The sequence below is a fragment of the Astatotilapia calliptera genome, chromosome 16, assembly GCF_900246225.1.
Source record: "Astatotilapia calliptera chromosome 16, fAstCal1.2, whole genome shotgun sequence".
Classification (NCBI taxonomy): Eukaryota; Metazoa; Chordata; class Actinopteri; order Cichliformes; family Cichlidae; genus Astatotilapia; species Astatotilapia calliptera.
In genome coordinates, this window is record NC_039317.1 from 12,302,499 (window position 1) to 12,324,729 (window position 22,231).

The window sequence follows — 22,231 nt, forward strand, 5'->3', positions numbered from 1 at the left end:
AAGACTCATTTAATTTAAAATCGAATTACTATAACAAAATAATTTCTCCTGGTTCTTTTCTATGATCTAAGATTATATTTATGAGCCAACCACGCTGACTATTAGAAGACTACAACCTTGTAGAGGTGCTTCGAACTGATAAACGTTCATGAACTGGGGGAATGTGAGATATTTTAATGTAGAGGCTTATAAACCACTGTGAATTTCAATTTACTGCGTCTCACATTACCTAAAATAATAAAAACCAAATAAGTGTCACTGTAATTAAACAAAAGGCAATTCTTTGGATGCTAGGAGCAATTTATTTGAAAATAAAAAAAGCTTCTTTATTCACAAAACGTGGCTACGCACGTTTGATTTTTACAGATTTTACACCAGATGCCCTTCCTGACAAAACTCCAAAAGGATTGTTTCTCCTTGAGTATGGAAGCAGGGATCTTCTGCCTGTTAGGAAAATGTGTAAACCACTACACCATGGAGCCACTAGCAATATGTAAAGCAGGACTTTGCAAGTTTACTTTACATTTATGTGCCAATAAATTCTACCTGACAGCATTGTGAGTAGGCCTTTAATACCTTTTAAGATCAAGCGCTACCTCTGTATCAGCATCTTGAATGATAAAGTGGATTTCCTGTGAATGTATTGTCTGTCATGTTACAGTAAGTTTATGAGTCTGTCTGTGAAACCCATACAAATGCAACTATACACTGTTGTTGTTACTGTCCTGCTGTTCGTTTGGTGTCAGTTTCTGGTGTTGGTGTCTCTTTTGCATGCAGTTCTTATCTCAGAGCAATTTATCGAAAAAAATGTACTGTTTCCCCCCAAAAATCACATTTTTTTGAGAATTTAAAAAGAGGGTCGATAATTATTTGTACAGTTAAAAGATACTTGTTCCATTTGTCTTACGTACTTGCGCTAGTTTAATTTGTGGTAACTAGGAAAATGCAGTGTAATTAAAGGGGACGGGCAAGATTCAAAGACAGACTCCTACAATTAGAGTAACAGCAGGGCTGGCTAAAAATAACTTCCTCCAACTACGTTGCTAGGTTTCAGACAGAAACATTTCAGTAAGTTTGTAAATGGCTAAACTGCAGTAGTTACACACACACACCCTGAAAGATCACAGCAAAGATGTAAAAAAACAGGATTTACAGTTAAATATGTATCGCTTTTCGAGTAACCTTCACACTTTTAAACTGACAGCATTTACTAAATCTTTTAAACTGTGAGTCACATTGATGAAACCTTTGTTTCTAAAAATATCTCAAGAGCATACATGTCCTTAGAATGGAAGTGAATATGCACAGAAGGGATAAACGTGTTTTGTTTTTATTTGATAAAACCATTTGGATTCTTGGAGATTCTTGGTCAAGGACTGTTTTTCTTCTCATGACAGAACTCTGTGATTATTGTCATGCTTTGTTGTCATTTAGAAAGAGACGTGAAATTAGGTGTTGCTGCAGTTAATATGTCAAAGATCAACACGACAGATTTTTTTCACTTTCATCTGCTTGGGCAATGGCACGATCAGTTTCCCCTGTGAATTAATTTGGGCTCCGTCTCTCTTGGTTTTCAAGAATGTGACCTGAAGAGGTGATAAGAATCAAGTTCCTGGCTACTATTCTACCTCCCTCTGCGTGCAATCAAGTTTACAGAGAAATCTCATGAGTGGGCAAATATATAAATCTAAATATGGTGTTTCTATACAGACAAAGACAGAAGCACAACAAGAAGAGAAGTGTTAGCTTCATGTTAATGTCTGTAAGGAAAAAAAATAAAATGAATGAAATAAAATATATCATGTTTACCATTTACATCTAATTAATAGTGTATTAGTGTGAATTTGTATTAAATTCTATTCTATTCTATTTATATAGCTCCGATTCACAACAACAGTTGACTCAAAGCACTTTATTTTTTTAGAGAAAACCTCAACAACCAGACAACCCCCTATAAGCAAGCATTTGGCAACAGTGGTAAGGAAAAACTCCTTTTGAGAGGAAGAAACCTCCAACAGAACCAAGCTCAGGGAGGGATCTGCTAAACCACTTTATTCAGCGCTCAACTTAAAGCATATACTGTTTTTAAGGATGGATCAAATATCAAATATCCTGTGAAAGTATTGCTTATAGGAATACACTCATAGATACACTATGGAAAAAAACGACTGAGGCACAATTCTTAATCTTTCAAATCATGTGTTTTCAGTTTCATTGTTACAGGTGTATAAAAGCAAGAACCTAGCCATCCAGACTGGCTTTACAAATATTTGTAAAGAGAATGGGTCATTCTACAGAGTTCATTGAATTCAAATGCGGTGCAACCCTGGCGATTTGTCACTTTCCTCCTATAGTCCACCATCCACTGTAAGTTGTGTTATTGCAAAGTGGCAGTGTATAGGGTGTGCCACTGCAAGGACAACATGGAAAAGCCAAGAATAATATGGTATAAAAAGAAGTTAATTAAATGTAATTTATGTTGGGAAAATAAATGAGTATTTGCTGATGCCGTCCTGCTTATTTTTCCAATATCACAGGTTTCCTTTTGTTGTATTGTAAATTTAAAAAAAAAATCTTCTAAGGGGCATGCTATAAAAATGCAGCATTTTCCTAGCATTATATTACAAAAAATACCTCCTCACCACTAAACAGCAAACAAAGAAATCTAGTCGTTAGCAACTAGCTAACTAGCTAGCAAACTACCAGCTAGAAAGATGGATATTTCCTCGAGGAATTAGTGGAGATCAACCCAGAGATACAAATATATGAGCAAAGTGAGGATAGCAGTAGCATTTTAGATCTTGTGTTTGACCTTACCTGCCTGATCTTTAAATTTAAGTTGACAAAAATGATCCATTGTCTGTCAGCTAATCAGCTAATGTCTGTTAAATATCTCACACTCATTTTTAGATTAGATAATATCACAATGAAATTATTACTCCTTTTTTTTAATATAGGCAAAGCATGAGATGGTTTTGTGTCTAGCTAATAGTATTAGGCTTTGCTTTCTGTACCTTGCATTTTAAGCCATTAGAGGTAATATTGCCCTTTTTGAATAAATCTGCTTTAAAAGGTTATATCTGTCTTTTGTAAACGGTCTAGTGCTTCTTTCATTTTCAAATAAACATCCCAAGAGTCAAGAGAGTCAACTGTATAAAGCACAATGAATATTTAAATGCCAAATAAATATCCTCAGGATGGGTTGCAGGTAAAATGCGAGCGAGAAGTGACGATTAGTTGATTGCTTTGTAATCTGAGTCATAGATACAGTTAGCTACCTGTGGTGTGAAATGTTGCTGTGAGGAATATGTGGCTAAATGTGAATTACAGTTTGATTACCATGGATGATGTCAGTTAAGCAAAATTAGACAGCTTTGTGATGAAGTGTTCTGCATTTTTTTTATTAGGCTGTCAACATGCAATATAAATAAGCATAACCAACACAATGACAACAAGAAAAGACGACTGGAAACAAATGCTCACAATCATTTCCCAATTCCTTTTCCCACACTTTCTGACAGAAACTACACTGTCACTCTTTTGAGGTATTTATGATACAGAGTGGTGAAATTGTCAGTTGTGCATGTGTACTGACGTGGACTTGTCAGATTTGAAGAAATAACTTTAGAGAGTGTAAGAAATTGTTCCTCAGTTGTCAGTTTTATGAACTTCTTTATTTTCAATCAGTTCATTTTTGAGTCCCTTGAAGTCATTGAAATTTCTGTTTAGGTTATCAGTAATAACATAGGCCGGCAATCCGATTGTTAAGTGATGACGTGACGAATCCTACTTCCGGGCCTAAAGTAGTCTGCGTTTAATATGGCTTTTGTGTTGTTAACATGTTTAATGTTATGTATTTTCTTCTATTTAATCTCAAAAAGCTCCTAAAACAGTCAGTGATCACTGTTGATCTCCCTCGGCTTTTATTACCGCTAATCATTTATTTAAGCTCAGTTTTTAAAACCTTAGGATGTAACTACAGCCCAGCCCATGCAGCAGTATATGAATGACTAACCTCGTATTGTGGATGGATTATCTCAGTTGTTCTCCTGGCTGAAGTTTGGTCCTTTTACAGCATCCTGCCATGCGATTATATTTGTTCCTGACCACCGAGAACACTCACGTTAACTTTTATCGAGTGGAAAAAAAGTTAGCTTGTTTATATTATGCTAACATAGCTGTGTCGCTAGCGGTCACGTAGCACATCATTATATACCAGCTAGCCCAACTTCAGTAACCCTACAAACCTCACTGCTGTTTAGTTTCCTGTCTTCATTTATGCTGGAAGTGATAGCAGAGCTGTACGTTTTAATTTGTTTCCAAAACCCCGCAGTCAGGACATGCTATATTGTATTTAGATAGAAGCTAGCGAGCTAACTCCCTGCTAACTTCTAACTCCGTTAAATGTCATAAATTCCGTTTTCTTGGATGCCTGGATGTTAAACTCAATTGTTACACCTGGTAGAGCAGAACGCTGATCATTTTATTAAAGATGAAAGACTTTAGACAGTTTTTCAACTCTCAGTAATGCCATAGTGATCGTTTGATATATGGACCTGCAGTGGAGTTTAGGTCCAGACACGGCTAGTGACGTCAGACTGAACAACCGGATAGTATCAATCACAAGAGACCCATTAAATGAAATTAGAGTATAATTACTTTATGATGAGTCATGACAGTACCATATATGGATTACAAATGGCACTTTCCAAACAAAAAAAGACACTGTGCTCACTTTGTTAGATGATATTGCCTGCAAAGGTTGCATGACTTCATCTATTATTTTAAAACCTCAAACCGAGCATCTTGGTATTGCCGTCTTATTGTTGTTGCTTGGCAAGCTGCATCTGTAAATTTATTGATATACTAAACTGGGTGAAAACTTTGATTAATGAAAAATGACTGAAAACAAAATGTTTTCACTGGGGAAACTGAACAGGTCTAGAGACCAGTTAGTGACCACCTGGAAACCATTGTTAATGAACAACAAATGCATGTTCCCTGATCAGTTGCGAGTGGCTGGTTCAGGTCTCTGCCAGTTGCTATGAAATCAGTTGCTAAAGACCAATTCAATCAGGCCTATGAACTGGTCTGTGACACATGGCGACTGCTGGTTGCTATGGAATATATGTGTAAATTCCACAACCAGTTGCAAGTGGTTGCTGGAGGTTTCTGACAGTTGCTGCAATGAAATCGACAGATTCTGACCTGTCTACAAATACTAGCAAACTACTCTCTGAGGGGTAGTGAGAGTGAGTGAAAAGTGTGAAGCAATGCCCCTTTTGAGATGTTTAGGTTACAGTGATGAGGCAGACAGTGATCTCCACCAACAACATTCTCCAACTTCCAGCAACCACTTGCTAACTTGATGGGAAATACATATTTTTTCTTTGCAACTGCTGGTTCTTACTAACAGGTCTTTAGACCAGTGTGCCTGAGGCCTTAGATACTGCTGAAGCCAGAATAAGACAAAGCGGTACCCATGAGTTCCTCAGAGTGACCGAGCCCCCACTATTGCATGACATCAACCCACAATTTCAAAACATGAGTTAAAAAAAATACCTCACAAAAGGAAAAATTGGAGTAAAAGAATTTTCTTTTGCATCAGGATGGTAGCATCTGATTTTGAGTTTCCTAACACAAGAGCCTTTTTAACTGAAGTCGATTTAAAAATTACAGGAAGTCTGCTTTGAGTAACATTTTTTGAGCTAATTAAGCTAATGTAAGCTTCACGTTGATTGAAAACCCTGTCTCCTGCTGATTTATGAATGTCTGCTCTAGTGAGCTTGATAAAACCTGAATACTGTAAGAAACCTTGAGTGTTCACTTGGCAGTTACAGATATCCTCCTAATACACTAAAAGCTGCATATTTATGGGAAAAATGTCAAAGTCTTTACTTGATGAGCCATACTAATATATAGAAATGTCATTTTTCTGGTACTAAAGCATGAATCTAGGTAGTACTTAGACTTCCCCATCTGCTTTTAACTGGTTAACCCAAAAACTAATGTAATTAGTCAAAGATATGCCTGTGGCTTTGGAGGTAAGCTAGATTAGTTCACTGAATTTTGCACCTTTGCTCTTGTATGCTTTGTTTTGGCAGCCTGAGAAAAGATACTGTCTTTACTGATGCCTGCCATGTCTAATCACGATGCCTAAGAGCTGACTGGAAAATTCGCCATGAGGGGTTTAATGTATTCAGTGTAAAAACAAAAAAGAAAAATGGTTCTGTTTTTTAATGGAGTGGTATAATTTAATATCCTACACGAAAGACCCGTCTGCATGTTTGTAGAGCAAGAAAACCTCTCTGCACACACATAAAGGGCTTCTGGCTGCTTCTTGGCCCTGTCACTGCACCTTTTGGAGGTAACCTTAAACTGTAAATGCTTTTCAGCATCCATCACATTTGACAATGATCCTGTTTGAAATTTAAAGACACAGCTTCAAGTTTACATATCTTAAGATTACCGTGTGAAAGATTCATTTCAAGGACTTTTCAGTTTCTCTCGCCTCAGTGTTTAATGGTTTTGTAGAGGACGTGTGCAGTCCTGAAATAGCTTTCTCAAGAATACCAGAACATTGAAATACATGCTGTAATCATTGGTATAATAGGATGCCATGGATGTGAACTAAGATTTATGTTATGTCCCTAGTGTATGTCAGACAAACTTGGAAACCTGCTCCCTGCTTACATTTCCGCCAGGATATGGGGCGTCTGTGTCAATCATTTGCTTTAGCTTTGTGAAACCACAGATTTGAAATGGAGAAAAATGAGAGTGAAGCAATAGGGGCATTGTTGCTCCTATTTCTAAATGATACTGCATCTCACCCCTCCCTACGCTGGCTTTTTACTCCATCTTCCAGTGAGGTCGTTCATAATAACAGATTTCACAGCTGAACTCGTTTGGAGAGACCACAACCCCGCTCTAACAATAATGAAAGCAAGGTCTGTCCCTTTCTCAAGTACATGACACATCTCAACACTCGCTGCTTGCATGATCCCAGATTATTGGGCATGTGATAGGCTGATATCTGTCTTTCGCGAGGCTGCTGAGCTTTTAGTCTGTGATGATGCACTGCACTCTGATAGTGAGAAAGAGAGATGGAGAGCAGTTGAGAGTTAGACAATGAAATTATTGATTTGTGGGATCAGAAGTTTGAACGGTTTTACAGCAGAGCTGACACGGATGCAAAATGACTTTTGAAATTTGCCGTCATTATAAAAATGTATTGTGAAGTGTTGGAAATACTCTGGGTACAATCGATGTGGAGTGGAGGAGGAGAAGAACAGTTTTAACAGGTGGGTGGAGGGCTTTTGTCTTCGAGCTCAGCATTTGCATCAATACCTGTGGCAGCATAATGTAGTCGGGGCAGTCAACAGGTGAAAACATCTGAATAATCTGCACTGATTCAATCCTTTTACAACCAATGCACCATGTCCATGTGCCATGAAGAGTTATTTCCATGTCTTTAAACACTATTACAAGAGCTTCTCTGTATTCATTGACACTCACACCAACTGAACTCTTAAATAACTCACTCACCCACTGACATTTGGTCTTTAGAGTGAAAGCTGACATGATTACAGTGGAGATGTATTTAATGAGAGTATGTAATGTTTCCCGAAAGGAACCCCAGAGAGCTATAATTTCAGTCTTATATGTCAACACAACATTTTGGAGCCATCTACAAAGATACGATTGTCTAAATAAGAGGTCCTAAATGGTCACCAGAGGGGAAAAAGCTCTGCTGTAAAGACAGGGTTATTGATTAAAACACACGAGAAAAAGAGCAGATCAGTTTAGACTAATTGTCTCTCACGTTTCACTGTAAAATTGGATAAATTGGCTTTGATTAATTTAAATGATGAAAAACCCAACCCTTAAAAAATACACTTAAATCTAAACTCGGAAATTACGTCTTTGATGGATGAATGAATGAATGAATGATACAATAGCATACGGAACATGAACAGTGACCAAGAGTCATTAATTGCAAAGATTTGAGTCTGTGTTGATATCACTCTGTGTGCACAAATAGGAATACAGGCATTCCAGAGTTATCCTGACTAAATTTTCCTCAGTGGGATGGGACAGAAAGGTTTTCCCTAAATGATGAACAAGGATACTGATGCTAGAATAATTCAGGCGTGAAGAATTACTTCATGCTTGATTGGACTTGATTGAAATACAAAATAAAAGATGTGGGAAAAAAATACTAAGGCAAATGAAATATATCCAAGAAACAACAAACAGGCACAGTTTGCTGTTCGCTTCGCTGACAGACACGCTGCATTGAATTGTGGGAATCAAAACAAAACAACGGGGATAATGGTACAAGAGTACAATAAGAAAAGATTTGGCTTCACTTTTATTTTTAGTAATATGCTAACATAATCTGATGATGCCTTCCTATTTTCCTGAAAACCACCAGCAGCTGAGGGGTTAAAGGCTGTGCGAAGTGAGTCCATTTATTAGTAGTAATTTTGTTTCTAGGCCATCATCTAGGAGCGGGAAAGGATACAGTCATATTAGCATGTTGCTGATGCTGTACAGCAAGGAGGTTGGGTCATGTTCCCTGTGGCTCTTATGACAGAAATGTAGCATCTTCAACCTTTATCAAAAACACCAGACTCAACATGCTGAGGTGCATGGTGTGTGTTTGTGTTACTGAACCACTATTTGTGTTATTACAAATCATACCGCCAAAGGCACAAGGCTTAAGTGATGGCTCGCTGTTGTTCTGGGCTACAGCAATGAGGACTGTTGAAGAGAAACATAGAGCCAGTTCAGCTGGGCCTGCTTCTTTCCTGTGCTGAAAGTACATTTTACTGATTTGATTATGATTGATTGCTGATATGATTTCATGACTCACCGCTGGCCTGTAGCTCATTTATTACTGTTGTCCATCATCTGACTGTGGTCTTTACTTAGCAGGATGCACTTACGTCTCTCTCTCTCTGTCATTATCTCTCATTATCTCTGTTGCAACAGTGTGTTTTCAGTGTACGGTGAATTTGTAATTGCGAAAAGCTCTTTATAAGGCAGCTGATGTGGTGGTTACCTCACAGCAAGAAGGTCATGATCCGCTGGCTCGGGCCCCTCTGTGTGGAGTTTGCATGTTCTGCATGCCTGTGTGGATTCTCTTTGGTTACTCTGATTTCCTTTGCCATCTAAAGGCATGCATGATAACCCCCTGTCACACAAAGGCCTAGATACCGGCATCCACAGGTCACTAGGGTAAAATGTGTATTACTTTACTATATGGCAAATGGTTGATGGAGGTTAGTGGTAGTCATTAGATGAAAACAGGTATGTGAAGCTGCACTGAAAATGTTCTTTTGATCGCTTTGGTTACTAGTAAATTGCTGTGATCACCTGTAGTTTGCAAACAAGATTGCAACATGTCTGCAAACACTCACACAAACTACTCAACAAACAATTTGAAATGTTCAAATACTTTGAAAGTGAATGTTCTCCATTTCTGGTGTGCATCACAATTTATTTTTTTTTGCAAGTGTTTGCAGACGTCTCACTACCCACCATGTAGACAATTCAAGACTATGGTAGAAATCACAAAGAGGCTTTTGGTGCAACTCCTTTGTGACCAGTTTTACTTAGCAACTGCCATCAACCTCCATTAAATACTAGCTGGTTAAAGATTTGCACACTTTTCCCTAGTGACACAGGATTGCCAGGGGGGTTGTTGACCTACATGACAGAGACGATAGGTTAATTAGTGATTCTAATTTGACCATAGGTGCGTATCTTGGTGTTAGCCCTGCCATAAAGTGATAACCTGTCCACTCTCACCCAGTGGAAGCTTAGATAGGGCTCCAGTATGGTTCTGTGTTGGTCCGACGCACAGCCTACGGACAGCTTTGCAGACTATCTTCTACATGTTGTAGCTGTTTACTGCCTGTAGGCTACTCTTGCTTATGCCGTTGTTGGACATTGCCAGACAGAATAGAGCAAAGTTATAACATACTAAGAAATGACATGAATCTTGGTGTTAAAAACAATGAAAAGAGTCAGCTGCTTATGTTTTCTTGCTGGTTTTCTTCCTGGCTGTAACCTGCTCTGACATACTGTGTTTTGCTTCTTCCATGGCTATGGTAGTTTTTCCCCCCCTGACTAAACACAGAGTTTTGTTTTGGAGTGTGTCATTCTTGATACTTACAGTTTATTTTGGTAGACAACTCAGGGACCTATTCCTTTCAGGCTTCACTGTGCTTCTACTTCTGCCAGGTTTTGCTCAGTAGCCAGATTGTGGTCACTCAGTTTTTCAGCCGTTTCTGGTGTCTCGTGGTGCCCAGATAACTGCCTTCTCTGTATTGTCTGTTCAAAGTTCAGTGCAGGTTTTGTCATAGCTGTTCAAAGTTTTCTCTCTGGACAGAATTCAGTTTGTCCAGATTCTGAGAAGTCTTTGTCCATGGTGTGCAATGTTGTATGATTTCTCGCTCTTTCACCGTGTCCGTTGATGGACCAGGGTTTCACAATTTTCCAACAAAATAGTGTAATGTTGCAATGATTTCATCTGGAGGCGATTTATTACCACCTGTTTAATTCTTCAGCATTCTGGCCACAGCAAAGAAAACTACTGTTTTTTTAATAAAGGAATAATTGCCATGGTTTGAATCATGCTGCGAGCAAAGACTTTTTGGCACTTTACTGTTTACTACTCAGTAATCATCTCATCTGGCCTGAAAGTACCTGCTTGGCTAGACTTTCTAAAGCCTCCAAGTAGAGTCCAGCAGGGTTGCAAGAGTCTTTTTTTCCCTCTCTGACCAAATGAATTACAATACACTTAAAGGTTGTTATAAATTTTTGGTTCAGCATGTTGCCTACTCCGGTTTGAAGAGATATTTATTATAATGGAAATATTAAAAAGTTTGACTTGGCTAAGCTTTTTCCAGTTCACAATGCCGGATAATTAACTGTTGTTCTCAGTGCCCATTTCGGAGAAACTGAGCCTCATGACCAGCTGGTTGAGGGGACTTTTCTCTATCTTCTTGTTGATATAGAGCTTTTTAACAGTAGGAGTTTGGGCTTGCTGGCTTTAATTTGTTCATGGAATTTGATTAAAATGAAGCTGGCCTAATTAGGCGATCATCCATTGTTTGTTGTATTTCTTTGTACTCAGACGATGTCCTTAGAAATTCTAGTGTGCAGTGTTTAGCTGGGTTTCATGCATGTTTTCACAAGCATATAAAAGTTCTCCTGGGTTTTGAGTCTTTTGGAAAAGGCACCTAACAAAAATGTCATTTTTCCTTTCTCTTCTATCATTGAGTCTTCTTGTCTTTACCAGTTTCACACACACGTGTACATTCCACATTCATCCATCCATCACTCCTCTCCCTCAGCACAAGGGTCTGTTCCTGGCAGTGCTGGAGGTTGTGTGGTGGCTGTGGTATGCTGTGTAGATTTTTGCTGCAGTGCAGTAGGCAGTATTGTACTGCTGCTGCTTTCTCTCTCCTGCTCTTCTGCTCTCTCTCTAGCTCTCTCTCTCTCTCTATTTGTTTTTGTGTACATAGTTTGGGAGCAATGTTACACTTCTGAACACTTTCCCCCCAATTTTTAAAATCAAATCTATAAAAAATACAAATAAAAATAAGCAAGCACACAAAATCAAAGACAAGCAAGCAAACAAACAAACAAAAAACAAAACAAAATGGCATTTGCTTCAAAGCTTCCATCATATTTATCACAAATAAGAGCTTTTTTCTGGACACTTACATAGGTTTGCCAACATTTCTATGATGGAAGTTGTTATTCTAGGTGTCATTTCCACCTCTTTCACATCCCTGTCTCGGAGTTCACTTCCCACAGCTTTAGGTGGGTCCCCCCTGTGGCTGTTGTCCTTTATTCAGACACAAAGCAAGAAAGGGAGAGAGAGCGAGAGATGATGACAGTGACTAAGTAACCTGTTTGTGGCGGTGAGTGCACGGCTCTTTGCACAGAAAGGCCAGTTGTTTTCTGTTATACACACTAGGCTAGAGACAGGGAAGCACTCAGATTCAGTATGTCAGATAGCAGAAGTGGAAACACACAAAGAAAATATAGCTAAGCTTGGCAGCCATACAACTTTTGTTTTGTTTCTGTGGACGTGAACATTTTTTGTTTGGTGACTCAGTGATAGGTCTTGCTTTCTGTCACATGCAGTAGAGACTGTGTCACCAACACCATTTAGCCATGACATGACGGCACTAGGCATTTCTGGTTACCTAAGAAGGTGTCAGCGCTATCTGCGGGATATGGCTATCTGCATGTTGGAAGGTTCTGGTGGGAAGATGTTGGCAGGGTCTTTATGAGTGGGTGACAGGCAATATATGCACGTGTGTATATGTGTGAGAAGGTGGCCATGCTTATGTGACTGGGTTAAAAGGTTGTGCCAAGCACTGGAGGACATCAGGAGGAGTGTGAGAACCTGAGCAACAGTTCAAGGCATGCATCTTTATTTCAAATGTTATGACATTTATTGCTAAAATACAGTGAGAAAAAAAATCAAGTTAGCTGGCCTTTGGAGCAATGGAGGCAACATCTTTTGCTAAGATTGTGGAGCAGCATGTTCGCAAGGCACTAAAGGGTGAAGCAGTGCATGGTGAGTCCAAGCATGGAGGCTGACACAAGTATTCCACAGGTATGCCTTTTTCCTGTAATGGATTGGTAATGTCAGGGATGGAGCAGTTCCTTTAATCCACACCAGTTTCTTTAATGGGACATAGTAAAGTAAACTCAGCACTGACATGAGTATCCTGATTGGTAGTATGACTGACGTAAATAGTTTTCTTGTTTAATATGTGAACTGTTATCAATGCAGACTCCTTCTACATTAATAAAACTAATCACTGCATTGCAGATGATCAAACCTGAAGGTCACACGTTGTAGTTTCTGTGTGCTTGAGAGTTTGTTTGCATGTTCACTCTCTGGACTGTTTTTATACAACACCATGCCAAAGAGGAGGAGGTAATTTCATTGTGTGTATATATATATATATATATATATATATATATATATATATATATATATATATATATATATAATATATATACTGCTTCTGGAGATTATTTAGTATTATTGGTCTTGCATAAAATATAAAGCATTTTCAAGGCCAAGTAAGGAAGCCAAGTACAGTGATGCATGGTTGTGGATCTACAACACGCCAAATTTGACCCTCTCTTCTCTTCTCTGCTCTTCTCTTGAGCAGAGGAAAGTGAATGTTGTCTGTCAGCTGTGTTCTCATGTGTTTATACACAGGAATGACTGACACGCAGGAATATGCACAGCGGGCTTACTGAAAACCTTATCATGTCTGCAGTAATGCCGCAGCATCTCTCCTATCATTCAGTCACAGAACTGCTCCTTAATAACAGCTTTGACAGACCTGCTTTTGCGGCAGCAGAGTCACGATCCATATGTTCCAAGGCCAAACTTCATATTGCTCTATTGTGATGTTCTCAGTAGGAGAATCTTGCTGATGTCTCCTCATGTTTGCTTTTAGAAGAGCAAGGTAATAAATGCTGAAAGACACTGCATTGTGTGTTTTAGTGGCTTAGGAGTGAACAAAATACTGCACTTAAAAGATTGACAGAAAGTCTCCAGAAGTGATGCTTCTGCTTTTTAGGTGAGGTGCTGGGCATCAATCTTCTCTTCTAAACACTTGCTTTGTTCCTAGATACTGTTTTAGCAAAGTGTTGAGAAATGCTGGATCATTCACTCATCAGCTAAAGGTAGGACAGTCTGTGTGAAGGCACACATGGTCTGCTGCAGACCTCAGGGACACATAGTTGTTCCTATTATACTACTTTCGAGTCCACGCAGAGGAAACCTACACAGTTGGTGCCTTTGTCGTGTAGTGGCTAAGCGGGAAAGTCACATAGCAGCAAAACGTTGTGAGGGTATGCTTATATGTGCGCCAAGCCTCTCCAATTTTATACACAATATGCAGTAAAATACACAATTTCTTATATATTAAACAATGTATTTTTCAGTACAGTCCCTTTGTGATGTGAGGTAACCTTAAGCTGAGATAAATCTGTAGAAGTTGTTCTAAGCTTTCTGTATTTCCTTCTGCATTGCCATTTGCGTGCCCTTCTCATAGCTTTTATGCTCTCTTGCCTCTCTGCGAGCCCTCTCCTCATTTTCCCTTTGCTCCTCAATGTGGTCAGCTTCTCTGTCCATGCTGGCAAAAAGCCTGTGTAGATTCTGTGAAGTCTGCTCATATCTGTACTGTGTTTTCTTCTTCTTTGGCAGAGGAGCACAAGGAGATTCTGGTTAAAACGGACAACAAACAACAGGTTACTGTTACTGTACTTGAGTCCTTAATCGTAACAGGAAGCTTTAAATCGCTCCTGTTTTTGTTTTCAGCCATTGCAGAGCCGCAGACTGAACTTATACTAAAAGTGTGGTTATTAAAATGAGCGTAAATAACTTGAAATGAATATCGATAAACCCTTTTCCCAGTATTAACATTCATTTTAACGTTGGCAAAAAAGCTGTCACAAAAATAATGACATTCACGTGCGTGTGCTACCTGCTCCTCTGGGACCACAAAGTGCTCATTGAGCCTGATTCCAGCACATCAAGCATCCCCTTTGTCCAGGTTAGAGAAGTTTCTTTTGTTTTCCAAGTTTGGCTCCAAACGTCTTAGCAAAGCAACAGGTTTTGTTGATTTCTTTCTTCTTTCTGTGTTCTGTTACCATTTTCCCTTTTTCCTGTAGTGGCCTTTTACACTAAGATATTTTTGGAGACCAATCAGGCCACCGATAAGTTGGATCTACAGCTTGATTTCACAGTTTTGTTTGTTTTTATTTGTTTTTTTTCTCACCATCACATTGATCTGCTTTAACCTCCTAGGACCTGGCGCCCACATATGTGGACATCACATTTTAGGTTATTTAGACCAAAATACTGCATTTTGCTCTACATGGGCCTGATATCCACTTACGAGGACATTATACTGCTACTGTTCTATCAAAACTTTAAACGAATATCCTCATGTGTGGCTCTGATTTTTCATAAAAACAAAAATAAGATTAAAAAAAAAATCTGGTAATTCTTTGTTTTTACATTCATCGGGCCCCAATATGACCAAATATCAAAGAGAAATTAAAAATGCATGTCGTGGAAGAGTTAGGGTCTTAGGAGGTTAAGATCTTGATCTTGGTGCAAACTAGTTTCCTGAGATTTTTCTTTACCACATTTGAATGTTGAAAACAAGGATAAAAAATTCCTCATTGCAGACAGATACTGAGTCTCAGGTTGAACAGTGTCTCTTCCTTGAGATCCCATGTCAGCATGTTGCAGCTGTTGACTATCCCATAGTATAAGTGTAGAAATCCCATCTGTTGGTCTGATGTTTGTGCCAGATTCCCCTATTTCATGACTGGATATGTATTTTAAAGACTATTTAAAACTAGATGGTGATATAATAATAGAGATTGATCATATATTAGATCGTATATTAGAGACCCCAGATTGTTTGTGACAGATAGAGGGTCTATATGTGTATTTATATAAGCTCTGTATGAATGTGTGTGAATGGGAAAGTGTTTTAAGTAGTCATACTAGACTAGAGTATCCTATGAATATCAGTCTGTGCAGTTAAATACAACAAACAGCAGAAATAAAATAGACAATGTAGATTCTCATTAGAGGAGTAGTAATAATTATTGAACTGAATACTTACAGTGATTAAGATTTGTGTTCATAAATTAAAATTTGAATCCTGCACAGTTTCAGTATATTTTACGGGGGCGTAATTAATATTTTTCTCTGCTGCATCATTAACTGTTTTGCATTGTGTTTTACATGATAGCGTCCAAACCTCTCCATGCGAGGAGAGTCAAAATGTAGGAGTGTTTTATAACTGTGTACACCGAGCAATGAGAGAGTGAGAGAAGGAAAATATGTGGTCAAGGTTTTTCACTGTAAGTCAAGCAATACAAAAGTGACAAACTTTAGCTCAAGAAGCTCTTGTAGCTCCTTCATCTTTATCATTTATTAAAGAATTGACAGATTTATGATTCATGTGATCAGTCTTAATATTTTAGGGGAAGCAGCTGCCTAAGACAGTGTAGGTTTGGATACAATTTTAGGAAGCGTTATCATTTTCCTACCCAATTTTAAACCAGTCGGTGGACTTGATAAAACATTTTTCATATGTACTTGTGTTGGAAGTCAAGGATGAACCTAGAACCTCTTGCACTTTAAAATGGAGCCTCAGTTCTTTCCTTTAAGTGATGTGAACCACAGCTGTCAAAATGTCAGAGCGATTGCCTTAAGGATACATTCTTCTTAGTTGTGAATTTTAAAAATTAAAGATTTTAAAGTTATTTTCAGGCATTTCTGCTATTTTTCTTTAACAGGGATGGAGGGAAAAAGGGCAAAAAATGAAAGAGTGGCAGCGGGGGAATGGCATTTAGCAAATGGTCTCCGGCTGGGATTGCACTGCTCAGGGCATATGTGGTGGGACTCCACTGCTCAGGGCATATGTGTCCATGTGGTATGCATCCTACCCACTCCACTTTCCGGTCTCCCTTGATGTTGTTGTTTTTCAGTTAGAAACAGAGTTGTTGACCATGAGTGGTGGCCACTCATCCATAAGTGGACCACCAATGGCCCACATCATCAAATGCTCTCATATCATGATCATCTTGTGCAACCCAATCTGATATGAATGATATTAACCTGCAATACTCATCATCTACACTTAGAATATGTAATGTCTAAGTAGAAAAAATGTTCACTACTACTCTAATTATTTTGATCTCTTAAAAAATAGAGATCCACTGTAATGTATTTAAAACAGGGAAAAAACTTTTCTCTTTTCCCTCTCTTTTCCAAAAATGTTGGAAGTCCAGAGTTAATAAATAATACTGAAAAAAATTAAGAACAATTAATAAACTTGGACAGATTCATCAGTCTCGCCGGCTGATCCATTTCATCTGTTTTGGTACATAAAAAAGTGACAACAGGTACACTGGAGAAGCAACAAGACAGCCTTCCAAAAGAGAATGGTTTTGCTGGTGGTGGCCACAGACCATTTTGCAGTTCTAGTATGATGGACCAACATTACCAGCGCCCTACAAAGTGACCCCAAGTGGGCTTAACGTACTACTTATGTGCTTGTTTCCAATAAAACTGTGAGAATGTGGCATAAGAGCACTTCTTCCAATAGTGGGGCCTGCACTCATAGCCCAGCACCAGCAGCTCAACTTGTATTTAACCACCAGAACTGGCAGCTCTGCAACTGGTGCCCTGTTCTCCTTACAGATGAAAGCAGGTTCACATTGAGTACATGTGACAAGTGTGAAATATGCTGGCGACACCATGCTGGATGTTATGCTGCTTGCAACATCATCCAGCATGACTGGTTTGGCAGTGGGTCAGCGGTGTCCTTGGGAGGCACATTCCTGCAGGGTGACAGAGATCCCAGTGTGCTTGCCAACATTATCATCACTGCGGCTAGATACCAGGATGAAATCCTCAGACCCATTTTTTTAATCCTTATGCTGGTGAATTGGGCCTGGGTTCCTCCTGGTGCAGGACAATGACCGACCTCATGGAGCCAGAGTGTATAAACAGTTCCTAGGCAACAAAGGCATTGACACCACTGACAGTCCTTTATTGTCCTCAGACCTGAATCCAACTGAGAACATCTGAAATGTGTTCCCAACTCGATGCTACTAAGTAGCTCCACAAACTGTGCAAAAGATCAGTGATTCTGCCCTGATCCTGGTCTAGGAGGAGATCCCCCAGGAGCCATCCACAGCCTCATTAGGAGCATGCCCAGTTCCTGGGAGTGCATACAGGCATGTGGGAGCGATACACACACAAATCACATCAACCTGTGATTTCAACTTTCAACTTTGTTTTTTTTAGTGTGATTTTTAAATCCTGTGCTTGAAGGATTGATAATTTTGCTTTCCGCTGACCGTTGTTATGCCATTTTGATTTTTGAATTACACAATGTATCTATGTAAAGACTCTCTACTCGATTAGTTCATTCATCATCAACTGATGTGCGATTTAACGGTTCCATTCCTTTTTTTTGAGCAGCATATTGTCTATTATGTGCAATTATTTTCATTATGTCCATGCATGAAAAACTTGAACTATCCTTCATTCCTAGCATTTCTCTTGTTTCGCGGTGCTGAATAATTTGTGGTATAGAAAGAAACAAAATATAATCCTCATGCGATACATCTTTAGGGTGGCAAACACTGAAGCATTCACAGTAAGAGGTCTTCTAGATATGCTGATTCAAAAAATGATCTCATGTTGAATATTTAATTCAAGGAATAATGCATAATGCACTAACACTAAAGCGAGATTAAAGGATAATGATGCCTAATGTAACGTAACCCTTGTGTTAAGGGTAAAATAACAGAGAAGCAATTACCCTTAGTCTGTACTAGAGATGGACCGATCCGATATTACGTATCGGTATCGGTCCATACTGACCTAAATTACTGGATCGGATATCGGAGAAAAATAAAAAATGTAATCCGATCCATTAAATATCACGAAAGCACCTCACAAAACTTGCAACACACCGTAACTCACCTCAGAACGTTAGCACGTCGGAGCAGTATGCATCACGTGATAGAGCAGCTGTGGCATGCGGGACCTGTCGGTGGTCTGGATAGCATGTGGAGCTTCGCTAGCAACCCGGCATTTCATCTCCGACAAAGTTATCCCGAGAGAAGTAAAGCAAGTGTGTAAGTCCATCTCTAAATGTTTGTAAAGCATTCCTGCGTTAAGCTTAACAAGCGATATATGGAGCGACTGCCTCTCCGGCTGCTACTTCAATCATGAAACTGCTTAATGATCAGCTGATCGGCTTTTCTGTCGTGAGTCCATCTCTTTTGTTTGTTTTTGGCCCACTTCGCGCCAGAAAGAGGAAACCAGCGGCTGAACAACAGCAGCACGTTTAAGCTTGATCAGCTGTTGTTAGAATGTATTTAATATTACTTTCTACACCAGGATCTTTTTCTATGTAGCTGACGCTGGTAACTGTGCAGGGGCGGATCTAGCAAAGTTTAGCCAGGGGGGCCGACAGGGCATTAACAGGGAAAAGGGGGCACAAAGACATACTTTTCTTTCTTATTCTCATTTAAAATGTCTAGCTTTTAATAAATAATTATCTGACACCCAAAGTTTTAATTTGATGCAAAATGAATAGAAGTCCATTATTGTATATAGTAACTATTAAGTCTAATATATATACCCTAGTAAGCTATAGTACTTTTTCCTTTGGGAAGGTACCATCTGTGCAGTCTGCAATTTTGTTGAAGAAAGATGTTGAATCTATTTAATATTTCTTGAAAAATAATTGATTTCTGTGCATTTTTTTTCACACTGCATCAAATTAAGGTTGATTACGTCGATTAAGCATCATGAGGTGGAGCGTGAGGGGTGGTTCCCTATTTTTTATTTATTTATTTTTGTTGTTGCTGGGAGTTGGAACCCTATTAGTTAGGTTGCTTAATATGCTAAGTACTCTTTAAAATACCAGAATAGGGAGGATGGTGTAGGTTTAAGTTTATTAGATTGATCAGTATTGCTGAACTACAAAATATTTTTTTTTGCATACAGGTATAACAGAATAGCTTTAGTGTAGTTGTTGTTTTAAACTTGAGTATGAACTTATACAAAATGCAGCAAGATATTTAAAAAACAGTTTTGTTGATTAAAAAACACTATATCGGATTCATATCGGTATAGGCAGATATCCAAATTTATGATATCGGTATCGGTATCGGACATAAAAAAAGTGGTATCGTGCCATCTCTAGTCTGTACATCAAGGGAAACAGAAACAGATAAAGGGGGTAAGAGGCAGGTGTTAAGTTTTCCCAAGAACGACAGAGGAGGCCCCTTTTTTATGTGCACATGATAATAGAAAAATGAAGAGACAGACTGCAGCTAAAATCAAATGGTAAACAGAGGTCATTAATGAGAAACAAAGCAAAAACTTTTTTGTTAAACTGTCTGCAAAACTCCTTGTGGTCACTGCTTTGTTTCTGGTGGAAAGCTAGAGGTGTGTTTCAGCTGCTGTTGTGGACAAAACCGCAGTCACCTGTGTGCTTTTCAAAAACCATTTACAAATAAGTTGAGAGTCCTTCTAAATCGCTGGCGTAAAACAGTGACGGATACACCGGAGATGGAAGCATTCACTTGTGAAATGTCATAGAAAATGGCCTGTTCTGCAAATAAATGAACACAGGCAGATTGAGAACAGAGCGTTGTTTTAGAAATGCAGTAACACAGAAACTTTCTGAGTAAGAAAGTTGTTTCTTCTTACTCTAATCTTCAATTTCAATGAGGACTTAGCCCCCCCCCCCCCACACACACACACAGTAGTCGGATGTAAACTGTAAATCCTTATCGTTTCTGACAAGCTCAGACAGCAGTCGTTTTGTGTCGACACAGGTGTGTTTAAAAAGCTGATCAAAAAAGAAACAGCATTATATCAGAGCACATATTAGACATATAAGACTCTATTTCTTTTATTTATGTTTAGAAAATAAACTTAGTTGACAAATCCCATCTATAACCCATTTTATTACATGGAAACAGACTAGCAATCAATCCTTATTTATAGGTTTTCATTTCAAACAGTTCTTGTGCGTAGATTGAGCATAAATGCATTAGATTATTTAGCATGGGTTAAAAGTGTAAGTAGGTATAGTTTTTAGGAGAGCTAATCTAGCAGTTTCCCTCTGCTCCCATTCTTTAAGCCAAGCTAAGCTTCCTGCATAAAAAGAAGTGTGATTAGTGCAGTTACATGTCAAATATGGTCCAGATTGTGATTTTGGTGCTGGGCTTTCTTTATTGCTCTGAGTGTATTCCTTTTTTATTCATTATTTGTATTCATTATTTTTTTATTGACATTTTGCTTCCTCTAACCCTCTGATTTAATGATCTGACTGCTGCGTCTGTCTCTCCGGGGTTTTCAACATGTTCATTGTTTGCTCTCTTTTGTTGTTCTAAAACCAGTGAAGTAGCAGGGCTGATGGCTGTCTTCACGCTTGGTTTATGGCAGGCGGTGGATACATACTGTGTGTTTTTACTAGTCCAAATGTCATCAGACAGAGACATGCTATAAATAAGTTCCAAACCATTAAACCAGCTCTCTGAGTTCTGACTCGGTATGCATTTGCCGTTGACTTGCATTGTGCATTTGAATGCTACCTTGAGAACTTTCCTTGCCTTTTAAGCTTGCAGTCTAATCCTCCACAGCCTGTGTGGTGGGCTCCTTATCTTCCTCTTATCTCTGTGTGGTGCACTTTATTTATTTTTCCTCGTCCTTTGCTGTATCACTTTTCCCTGCAAGGGCAACACTGGCTCCCCTAGACCTGCCCCAAAATGACCCGTCAGTATAATCTGATCCTTTTAGACTGAGCAGGACCAGTCTTTTGCATGCCAAAGTCTTGATGATGGGGGCCAAATGTCCTCCCGCTGCCCTCCAACTCACCAACGGCAGCAAGAAAAGGTCTCCTAATCTCTCGACAGTAACTCTAGATTCTGTTGACACTGACAAAGAAGGTTGCAACAGCAGAGGGGTGCAGACACGTCTTTCTAACTAAATCAGCAGTCTTTCTGGGCAGTGAGAATAGAGCTGGAATATGGGCGAGTGACACTCACGAATCAATGCAAGGAAGAGCAAAATATATCAGATTTGAGACTTTATAGGAGAATGAGGATTGACAGAGGAGCCAGGCCTCAGCCATTTTTTGAAATGTATCCATCAGGCAAAAAAAAGAAAGTAATCGTGTTTTCTTGTATCACTTTTCGTAAGAGTTAGAAAAGCTCCCTTACAAAGCAAATAATCTCGCAATATTGCAGAAAAGCATTTTCTCATAGTTGCTCTCAATAGCTTGCAGAGTGTGTGATCTTAGAAAAGACTAACATATCATTAATGTTTTGTTTGTAAAGCTGGGAAAACATGTTGGTCCATCACTCATTAATCTAATTTAATGTTTTTTTCAGCCATTGTTACTGAAGCTTTTAGGCACTCAGAAGTATTTCTCAAAACTTGTTTTTCAACCATATCAGCTGTTTTTATAGTTGTTCTGTATGGCTGCACCGAAAGAGGAAGTGAACAGCTGGCTGTCATAGTCTGGGAGGGGGTTTCAAAGAATACCTGCCATCACAGACACCCCCGATCTTACACTGGAAGTGTGTAGGGGTAGTTTTTGTACAGGCCATCCTGTTTTACAGCCTG